Genomic DNA, 10195 nt, shown 5'->3' with positions numbered 1-10195 from the left:
TTGTAGTAGATACCTATTTTATTGATTCAAATAAAATATGTCTTATTCATTAAAAAAAATAAAAGAACCAAGTAGAATGTGGTAACATGCAGGTCTCAGTGACTTAAAAGCTTTTGGGAAGCATTTAGTGGAAAGTAAAGGCAGGGTTTATGATACTGAAGAACATGAACACCTGATGGCAAAGAACCCAAATTTTGCTCCCCACAGGGAGAGCCTGGAAGTGTATGTTTGTGAGCAGCTCCAATATTTTACAGGTGGTAGAATCGCTGTTTGTTACCAGATGATACTCAGAAAAAAGCCCTGGCACCGCCAAGCGTTAGATGCACATTTACACACCTGACCTCAAGCATTATGGACACGACATTTAGTCTCACTGCATCCCTGGGAGGTAAGCAGTGTTGCCTCCCTCCCTCCCGTCAAATAAGAGCACGAAGACAGAGACTCCTCAAGGGTAGCTAAGGCTCTGGTAGAGAATAAAACCAAGTGCTCCCCATCCTCAGTCCTACCAGTTGACAACAAAGTCACTTAACTTACCTCAAGCACAACATGGTCTTCAGAGACCATATGCTGAACTATGGCCCAACATGAGGCGGGTCATACAGGGATGCAGGAGCCCAGGCTAGGGGAGCTGACTCAAGACTGCAAAGGGAAAGACTTTAAGATACAACAAGGAAAGAAAACGTATGGTGTTGACATCCTTCACCAACCCAGACTTTGGAAAGCCCATCCATGAGAGGATGGCTTGTCCCCCTGCCTGCCGCACTGCCCGTACTCTGTGCAGCTCTGGTGAAAAGGTGCCACACTTCTGGTCCTTCCATTACAGCCAATGGCTACATTTAAAATGAGCAATTGGGGAGTGTCCTCTCGATGAGCGTCCACATCACAGGACTTGGCAGAGATTTTTTTCCAGGACGTGGGGTAACAACCTGGCCTCTGCTGGGAACTCCTCTGCGAATGCCCGACCCTTAGTCATGTGTTAAAAATACTGGCATGAGTATGGAACAGGATGTGGATATGCAATACATTTTCCAGATGAGACTGTACAGAAAGAAACGTTGGGTCAGCTCTAGCGCACCGTCAGAAAAATGTGAAATAGTGATTGAAAAAAATAAGTGAACTGTACCATTTCTCCATCAAAGACAGAAAAGTTGTTAAATGTGCAGCCGACTGACACTGCCTGACCCATGCATATCGTCATACTTTATAACATCTACGAGAGGATGCATTTTCCAGACGTGTATCATGTCATTTTACAATTTTGGGTTCCCTGGAACTAGAGACTAACTGGGGCACTGACCTGACTGAAATAGACTGCATGATGACAGTCCATCACACTTACAGTAATTTATATTTCATTTCCAAAAAAAGGTTTCTAATTTCTTCTCACCATTTCAAAAACATCTTTGTGATAGAGCTACTCATTAAAATATCCATCATTACTTTGCATACCACTTTATTTAAATAAACTGTAGTGAATTTAAAGCTAGGCTACTATATAAAATAATTCTTACTGATGCATGAAAAAAAAAAATCTCAGATATGCTTTGCCCACCTTTCTTCCCCTTTTGCATTCACTTTACAGATCCTGTAGCAAACAGGTTTGCCAGAAGAGTTGATCACAGACACATCGCTGCTGGGGGAATACCACACACTTTTTACAGAAAACATTTTTAACTCAAACATTGGCATCTGCAGAATAATTTCACATCTGAGAGTTACCCAGTGAGAAAAGTTGCAAAATCAGGACTTGCACACACAAAGAAAAATGAAACGAGTCCGATTTCTCAGATGAAACCCTCTATGTGAACCCTACAAACAATGCAGGTGTCAAATAGCCATAAGTATTTTATGAGAGATTTTTAAAATCAGTGTTAAATCCACAGATTATTCACAAGTGAGCAGCTCGACCCTATGTGGTATTGAAAACCTTTTTTTTAAGTGGCAGAACTATTATTTAAATGAATGGGCACACAGATCACTAAAATAAAAAGCGAAGCATTTAGAAGGGAAAAAGAAAGTTGAATATTTAATAAAGTTAGATGAAGGCCCAGAAAAAACAAGCAGCTGAGCTCAAAGGAGAACATGAAATGGAAGCACATGTGGGTGATGCCCCTCTTAGCCGTCAGGTTGGATTCACTACAAAAAAAGGCATCATTTTTAACAGCCTTATCAATAAGCCCTATGGAGCAACCAAGGGCCCCACAGCTGACCCAAAGGCAGGAGATCAGCACAGACACTGGCTGGTAGCCCCCGGTCCCAGGTGTTTCACCCCGTCAGACCTCCCACCCTGCAGATTCACCTGCCCTAACAGTTTACTCTGCTTTATTTTAGACCAGCATTTTCCTACTGCACCGTCACGGTTTGCATAGCAGAGAAATAGTAAGAGGCAACACACCGTCTATTTGCTTGATGCCCCCTTTTTTTGGGAGGGGGGATGCACTGGACCATAAAGCAGAAGAGACATGCAAAGGGCCCCGCAGCGTGCACGGTCCTTCCCCCTCACCGCTGACGAGGCACTTTTCAGTGAAGCGAGCCCTCAGTGCAGCCATGCTGGGAGCTGACGCTGCGAAACCAACTGCTCTGCCGAGGCATCGCCTGCTCCTGCGCTGTGCCAGCAAAAGCAAAGGTGGGGTTGAGGAAGCAACAGCATCCTTGTCAAAGCAATTGTCCGAGTAACAAGGACCGCTAAACACACAGCAAAAGCTTCAGAAGTTACAGGCTACTTTAGCCTGGGAGTGCAGTGACAAGCCTAGCGAGACTGTATTTAACTGCTAGACTGCACAGAAAGTCCTGCCAGTGATTTTTTTCTAATAAAGACATTAACCTTTCCTGTGAAAACCCTATAACTTCTTTATAACTCTACCCCAGAGCCCTGGTAATACTGGGTATCTGACATTTGTCCTTGTAAGTTAGGATGCAAGCAGATTTTTCAATTGGTTCTGAAGCAAGTTGGATAAAGATTTATCTATAATGAACACTTATAAATGGTGTTCATCAACACTCAGACTCTTGCAATGTCTATTCTTTTAATCACAATGGTAATATCTAAAAATCCAAGCTTGGCTAATCATTTTTTTTAATCATTTACATTATAAATAGAAATATCAAGCTATTTAGCTGACAACAACATGCTTGACCTGGGTTATCCCATTAGCAGAAGAGACACAAATATTCTAGGGGGAAAAAATATAATAAGAAATAGGCCTCCAATCATTTTCCTCCATGGACAAACCCTTCTACGCAGAAACCACCAGCAGCCAGCACGCTGGGCTCCCATGCCTCGGTGCACCAGCCCCACACAGCAAAGGCAAAGGTCTGTGCAAAGCCGCCATGGGGTAGGCAAGAATGTGAATACAGGATGCTATCACCCAGCCCGGGGTTTTGCAAGGGAGCAAAATTTTGTGAGAGCTTTATTTTGTGACCATTGCACCCATCTCAGCCTGACCGATGCACACCAAGGTAGTTGTTCCTTTTGCAGCCAGGCACAAGGCCCTCACCAGACATCAGGTCTCCAAGTGGAAAGCAGAGATGCTCAGTAACTCTGTGGTGCCTCAGGTGATGCCCTTTCTCCCTTGACCTTTGCCACCTAAAGAAATGAGACAAACTCCACCAGTGTGACAGAGGAGTCACCCCACATGTGCAAAACAGCTACGGTCTGGTTGCCACCACTCCAGCACCTGTTTTGCCACACGTCAATCCTCCCTGCAGGTGATGAGCCGGATCCAGCCACGCAGCCACTTGCCAGGGGACCCCAAGGACCGGGAGGGCTCAGCTCAGGCTGCCTTCCTCCCTGGCCAACGGCATTCCCAGCCATGCCGCAGCTGGCCCCACATCCCTCCTCGTACCGGGGAGGACACGTACATGCAGCGCTCGTGCATCTGTCAGAGCGAACGTGCAGAACAGGATCTGGCTCAATTTGCATAGCAGCTGCGGCAGCTGGACACATCAAGGGCTTCTCTGCAGACCATAGCCTCAGCTTCAGCTCCCAGGGTTAAAAATACCTTCTTACTGCATGTGATCACTGCCGGGCTGGGGACACACGCGTAATGAAAGCTCAACCAGGGTGATCAGCAGAGATGGAAACCAGAAACCCTCCGAATCCAAAAAGCACGGGGGTCAGCAGCCTCAGCCCCCGCGGAGGGTCAATAAAACCCTTCGTCATCTGGTCCAGCCACTAAAGCAGGCGCCAGCGGCTGCGTGCGGATAGTATGGTAAGGAGGAAGACTGCACGTTCAGGCTAATAATGACCTTTCTGCCAAAGCAAGAGAAACAGCTTAGTCACACAACTCTTGCTTTTCAGCGTGACCGGCTGGCTTACACCAGCCTCACCACTACACAACAGCCCCCAGCAGGCATGCGAAGTCCTGTGTGAACTACCAGTGCAACCATCGCATGCCAGCATCATACTGACACAGAGCACGGCTCTGAGACCAGCTAAGCTTCGCACAGATTTGCTCAGCTCTGCAATATAACACCAGATTTCAGCAGGGAGAAGCAGTCTCCATCTATAGCTGCTGACACACACAGGAGCCTTCAGGTCACCCCACTGGGCTGTCCAGATCCATACGTAGCTTTTGGGGGTGCATCACCCCCCAGAAACCCTGCGAGGATGAGAGAGGGTGCTAGATGCTCTACCCAGAGGGTGGAAAATCCCTGCCCTTCCTGGGTATCCTCTAATGGAGAAGAGAGGCAGGCAACCACCCAGGCGTGCCGAGGGAAATGCTGCTTCACCGAGACGTGGGCTCCATCTTTACATCTGTCCTTATATCACCGGCTAACCTGGCTGGCACCATCACCTTCTGCCTCATAGATGGCTGCTTTTTTATTAGGATAGTGTTGGCTTGCAAATTAGCAATTAGCAGGCTTGCAAATTGCTGTTCTGCAAGACATTTAAAGGCTCAGCAAAAGCAGACTTCAACAAAATAAAAATATACTCCAGCTAATCCAAGTGCCTAAAAATAGGGTAGAAAAATTGCTCTGCTGCGATAAACCTCCTTGCCTTGATAAAGTCACAGGTATGAACTGGTGGTTTCAGTCACCCAGCTGAAAACTTCAACAATGATTATTAATAGAAGATGGGGAAAAGTAAGATTCAAAATTCAGACAGAACAAGTATAAAGTTTACACACAGCTCCCGATGGCCCATTGACTGCTCAGTTTTCAGTAGTTCACCTGAAATGCAAAGCCGGCATGATGATGCAGTCATCAAAATGCTGAAGAAGGCTCTGGCCAGTCCAGGCCTCTGGAACATGCCCTGCCGCCATGGAAGCCTCCTCCACAGGCTCCAGGGGAGGGGGCTTGCCCTCCTGCCAAAGGAGAAGCCTTGCCTTCACAAAAGCGGGTCAGCGGTGCAAACCTCAGCACAGTCTGCATTTAGTTGCTCACGGTTTTGGAACTGGTACTTCTGGTACTTTCCATGAGGACCAATATTTTTGGAAGAACCTCAAGGCAGCTTGAATGCTTCCTTCCTCCAGGATCTGACAAATGAAAAAGAGCCAAACCCTCTGCCCTCCAATCTCCTTTTTGATGCACCAGAATAAACTATTTAACAGACTTTTGGGGTGAAGTTGGAGATAAAGGAGGTTATGGAGCCAGTTTTATGCAAGAGTCAGGTCAGCCAGTTACAGCGGTCACTTTTGTCCCTAGAAATCATCAGGTCAACAGCAAAACCCCTTTGATAGTCCTCCCACAACAGAAGAAAAACTCCCAGGTCATCTCCTTCACATCCAGTTGTGCTCCCAGCTGGAGGGTTGTTAGTTTAAGCAGACTATTTATTTCAGAGAGAAAGAAGCACGTGCATGAACCCTGCAACAGCCCTCTGCAACACAGGACAAAACAGCTGCCTTATAGATGGATGCAGGCAACACCTAAGAGAAACACTTCACACGATCCAGGAAACCTTCTTGCCTCACACTTGCTAGGTAGAGGGTACGTGTACAAAACCACCCATTGAACATGCACATTTTCCCCTGTGGCTCCACACCCGCTCCCAAAAGCGGGCGCAGGCAGGCCAGCCAGGTCTCCTTGGGGCACCGAGCCGGGGGGGCCCGGCTTCACCCTCTGCCAACCAGCAACCCTACCGCCAAACCACCATCACCTGCTGCAGAAGAAATCGCTTTATTTCCATTTATTTACCATGAGAAAACAGCATAAAGTCCATCTTGTCAGGGCAAATGCACACAGCTATTACCCAGTTTTACTTCATCTTGATAACCAGCGCAGACACGGAGATCCGGCCGGTGCCACACATCGGGAAACAAAAGGACTTCCCTCATATGCTGGAAATAGTGTTATGTGAAGTTACGCTATTGTTGTTTCATAAATATCCTGACAGGATAGCTGGACACGCCACCTTACGCCGCACACGGCTGAGGGTGCCCCTCACCACCACAGATGGGCCGTGCATGGTGACCCACGGTCAGCGCGACACCTCAGGACACCGGGTCGCCCACGTACCGCGTGCCGTAGGGGAGGGAAAGCATGGCAAGAAAAGCCCCCGTGTCTGCGCCCACGTGAACAGCTGGCTCTGAGGCTCTGGCTACATTATATTTAGGTGACACAAACCTCGGCTGGTTCTCAGTGCATGGTCTGGATACGCAAACTCCCCACGGGAAACACCATTTCACACAGCGAGGCGTGACGAGGAAAACATTCCCCTTCCCTCCAAAGGCTTTAACATCTTCCAGCACCATAAGGCATGCAGTTTTAGATTTAAACTGCTCTAAAAAGTAAAAACTAAATATTTTCGAGTTTCCACCTGCACAGGCTCCGGGCCACGGCTGGCAGTGCCCCTGAGCACCACTTGGATGGGCCAGGCAGCGCAGAGCTGGGGCCGTGCCCACACCCCTCAGCTCCCCCGTTCATTTCAACCCCTCACCAGCCTTTCTGGACTGAAACCCTTCTTTTTCACCAGTGTCAAACCCAAGCAGAGTTTTTAGCATCACCACCTGGCTACTAGTGGGTATGAGGGAGAAGGCACAGAGGGGGCATTTTCACAGCAAGGCATCCTGAGCTGGGAGAAGTGTGACAACTAACTGGTCGAATGAAAGTCAATGCTATAGAGTAAAGCTTTTGAGGTGGCTGAAGGTCATTTTTTCCAAGATCTATGTTCCACCTGCTTTGCAGCTGTCATATTGCTTAAGTAAAACAATAGCCGATAGCTTTATTCACATTCAGTAAAGAGTCAGAAAAACTTTTTGTTCTGGGGTTTTCCACTGAAGAAAAACGGAGGTCTGTAATCCTTACTGCAATATGATCACATCTATCCTCCCATCTGTAACACTCTGCGAATTAAAAAACTGCAACAAGCACTGCCTGCAAAATACTCTGTCTGTAGTCATTAGGCCAAAACCCCCCACATCTCCCAAACGCCCTCCCAGAGTTCCCAAAGCAAAAAAAATTATCGGGGGGGGGGGGGGGAGATACCAGGGTACAGTAGCAAGTACTTTGGTCCAGCCCACCACCTGAACTTCAGGGGTCTGTGCATGTAGATTTGGCCACCAACCTCAGGGCATCTCTCCTGAACAGGCAGATCCACAGCCCTGCTGGTATCAGCACTTGGGAGGCACACAGAGATGCTGGCACTTGAAGGTGCCACTGGTCCTGCTTGCTTAGCTCCAGAGATTTTAACTAAATTAGTATTACCTTTTTCCCCCATCCTATCATAGTCAGACCTTGCACACTCAGAGTGAACTTTTCCAACATTTTTAATTATTTGCATTTTTGACTGTTGAAGCAGGGCTGGCTCCAAGTACCTTTGCAGAACATGCCTTTGCTATGAACGCAAGTAGTCTCTAGCAATAGAGCTTAAAGGAGGTAGAAGGACGAGGTAGACCAGGACTGCTGCCCAGAGCTGGACCTGCTGCTGGCTTTTCCACCTGCAGAGCTGAGCTGCCAGGGGCAGGGAGGTGGGCTGGAAGGGGATGCTCGAGCTGCCCTTGTCGCAGAGCCTGGCAGCAAACCATGGGAAGTGGGAATCAGAACAGGATCAGAGGCTGCAGATGCTTCTCCCCTGAAATTGTTCTTGCAACCCCTAAATCCTTCAGGGCAACATTTCTCTTCTTACCTTGCTGTTACCTGCTCATTTAAAGCTGGAAATAAGAGAAACACACATGCTTACTCCCACCTTCCCCAAGGGTGAGGAACGTGATGCTAACCCATGATGAAGGGCCAGGCTGGGTTATAAACACAGATCCCGATGAGTTCTGGGCAAACCTTTACCAGCAGGAGACATTAGATGTAAAACTACTGACAGCATCTATCATGAGCTGAACGGAGTCTCTGGCCCTAAAAACTCTTTTGAACATGATTTCCAGAGGTGGATTCAAACTCTGCAGCTCTTTACAGGCATGTTGCTGAGGGCCATCCTCTATACGCATGAGCTGGGAACATCTCAGGGTCAGGAAAATTCCCCCCGCCTTGTATTTATATCCACGCTTGCTACTGATCTCCTGCTGAGGGAGGGAGTCAGATGCCACCCGCTGCCACTGAGCTCCTCAGGAGCTCTGCGGGGGAGAAGCCTCCTCTGCCAGCCAGCCCTGCACCGCAGCGAGCACCAGCTCTCCGCTCCGGGGTCAGCACCGACAGAGCCCCTGCGCCTGCTCGGACCGTCGCCATCTCCAGCTGCACCCTGAAAGCATGACCTCGGGCAACCCAGGCCACGTTTGCCATTTTTCCCCAGCCAGCCAGACAAAAGCAATGGAAGATGTTAATACATTTTAGACATTCGCCCATCGCAGTTAGCAACAGGCTCTGGGTCGAGGGGCTGTATTGTCACACTCAGCTGGAGCCAGCTAAGCTGATTTGTCCGGGCTCGCAAAACTCCCCTTTCACAGGCCAGTGACTACGGTCAAAGGACAAACTGACAAGGTCCCATCTTGGCCCCAGCTGCCAAAGGGCCCACCCCTCCACCTGGCCCTTACAGGGAGGTGGGAAGTCTTGAAGAGTGCTGGGTGTCTTTCTCCCTCGGGCTCCCTGTTGGGTGACCAGGTCCGTGCTGGAGGAGTTTCCAGGCTCCCTCATTCTCCTGTCCTGGGCTGGAGGTGTCCCGCCCCAGCTTGGCTTGCCAAGTTGCTAAAACATCCGTGCCAGCACTGCAGGCCAGTATTTGCAAACTACAGGACGTACAAACACAAGTGTAACCATTGCTTTCTGCTGGCCAAGGAAAAACACTTGCACTCTGGTAAGCACCAGCAAGGGCACAAAAGGAGCATAAACTCAGCAAACGCAGGATGCTCCATACACGGTCACCGTGAGTTCCCTAAAGGAGAGGTTGTACTAACAACAACAACCAAAAAAAAAGGGGGGGGGGGGGAAGAAAAGAAAAAGCTCTCCTCTTCCCGCCAAAAATTATGCAGCAGCAGGTCCACAGAGTGTCTGCCAGATGACCCGCTTGTCACACTCATAATTGCTTCCCATCTGGTGTCTGGAGCACACAAAGCCTGGCCGTTTGCCAGCGCAGGACGACGCACAAACTGGCCTACTTCTGGTGACACAGGCCCTCCAGACACCGCTGATCCGCTTGTTTCCGTATGGCTGAGGAGAACGTGGCATTCATTTGTAAATTGCCAGCAGCTGATTTATCCGGCTATTCGGCCCGCCGCTCAGCGCAGCTAACGTGCTTCCCCGTTGCTGCGTGGCGCAGCCCGAGCCCTGGTGCTGGGGCAGTCCTCTCTGGCACCAAGTTGCCACAAAGGCACGCTTGCTGGCGTCAGAAGTTGGGAAACAAGGATGCTGTCCTCCTGTACCCCACTCAGCTTTAAGACGAGCGCATCAAGCCAACTCATCCCTACACGTACATGCAAACACATCCTCAACTGCTCTGATTTACAAAGCTGATCGCTTTTCCAAACGTTGTCTTTCCATCTAATGTATATGCACTAGATGCATATAGTTTTGTGCATATAGTTTCTATAGTCCATATAGTTCCTACAAAGACTTGAGGCACTTCATATCACTGCTTATAAGCATGGTCTTTCAATGAGCAGTTTTCTCTGGGTTTTCTTTATGTTTTATGGGTTTGTTCTATTGATTTTTTTAAATTATTTTTTATTCAGTGCCTACTGGTGTAAGAACTTGATACCCTCAGAAAACTGAGCAAATATTCCTTAACCTATGGGACAGACCATTTTAAAGCAGAGCGCACAACATGCACTACAGCATGCTCTAAAGTTCTGTTGGTTGTGCAACCACCAAA

This window comes from Ciconia boyciana, chromosome 2 (assembly GCF_034638445.1).
Source record: "Ciconia boyciana chromosome 2, ASM3463844v1, whole genome shotgun sequence".
Lineage (NCBI taxonomy): Eukaryota > Metazoa > Chordata > Aves > Ciconiiformes > Ciconiidae > Ciconia > Ciconia boyciana.
This window is presented reverse-complemented; position numbering follows the sequence as displayed.